Source organism: Octopus bimaculoides, chromosome 13, assembly GCF_001194135.2.
Source record: "Octopus bimaculoides isolate UCB-OBI-ISO-001 chromosome 13, ASM119413v2, whole genome shotgun sequence".
Lineage (NCBI taxonomy): Eukaryota > Metazoa > Mollusca > Cephalopoda > Octopoda > Octopodidae > Octopus > Octopus bimaculoides.
This window is the reverse complement of record NC_068993.1, coordinates 36326873-36328171: the sequence shown is the minus strand read 5'-3', so window position 1 is coordinate 36328171 and position 1299 is coordinate 36326873. Positions and strand designations below refer to the sequence as shown.

Below are 1299 nucleotides of genomic sequence, written 5' to 3'. Positions count from 1 at the left end.
CCGCTGCCGTTACCGCCGCCGCCGCCACCGCCGCCACCACCACCACCACCACCAACAACAACAACAATTCGTAAAATAAGTTAATGTGTACTAGCATTTCGTGTAGTACACTTTTTCGAAGAAAATGTGTTTAAGTGTTCTTATAATGGATATAAGAAATCGTCTGGATTTGAACCGTAGACCTATCGCTTCATACAATGTCGCTCCTAGTGAAACAACTTGCTGTGGTTCTTTACAACAACAACAATTCTTTCTACTATAGGCAAATGGCCTGAACTTTTGAGAGGAATGGCTAGTTGATTACCTCGATCCCAGTGCTTAACTGGTATTTATTTTATCGACCCCCTAAAACAACGAAAGGCAAAAGTTGATCCCGGAAGAAATGCCTATAATCATTTTGTCCGACGTGCTAACGATTCTGCCTGAATAACAATAATAATGATAACAATAACAACAACAATAACAACAAAGCAAAAAATAACTTAATCATTGTCTAACCTTTATGAATTAAATGTGTGATTTTGTTTTCAAACGCATTTCTTTCGGAGAGGAACTACTTTCTCATGAATGAAAGACTAAATGAATGATAATGAATGAATGAATGAATAGCAATGAGTGAATGAATGACAATGAATGAATGAACGAATTTTAGTCAGGACAAGTTAAGTACGTTCATGTCTCATAGTTGATATAATTTTCACTAATAAGCATTAATTATGGGCACCGCAATGCACCGCTATTATCAACAACAACTACTAATTATGTAAAACGTTTACACAAAAGCTTGGTGTTAGATTATGGAACTCGGATGTCCCGGCAGTACATAAGCTAAAATTGGAACGACATAGAGAGGATTAGCATGGCCCCTATACAAGGATGACACACGAATTCATAAAACGGTCATTCTTATTTTAGGTGCAGATGTGGCAGTGTGGTAATAAACTTGCTTCCCAGCCACATGGTTCGGAGTTCAGCCCTACTTCATGGCACCATGGGCAAGTGACTTCTTCTATAGTCTCGGGCCGACCAAAGCCTTGTGAGTGGATTTGATAGGCGGAAACTGAAAGAAGACCATCCAGAGAGACAGTTACAAGGTAACCAAATGTCACATAAGCGCCCAAGGAATTAGTACTCACACTTGCGTGGGAGCTAATTCCGAGAAGTGAGACTTGTTTTGAGGAACTTAGGAATAATGGAAAATGGAAACAAACGCTCAAAATGTTATTTAGATAACATCTTGAGCGTTTGTCTCGTATCTATCTATCTAACTATCTATCTATCTATCTATCTATCTATCTA

At 38.6% G+C, this 1299-nt stretch overlaps 1 non-coding gene across 1 annotated transcript; it reads left to right on the top strand.

Moving 5' to 3' along the window:
* Window positions 1–800: 800 nt before the first annotated feature.
* On the top strand, window positions 801–911 carry LOC128249337 (U6 spliceosomal RNA). Its single transcript, XR_008265433.1, has one exon. It is a non-coding gene; the product is annotated as a U6 spliceosomal RNA (small nuclear RNA).
* The last annotated feature ends 388 nt before the right edge of the window (window positions 912–1299 follow it).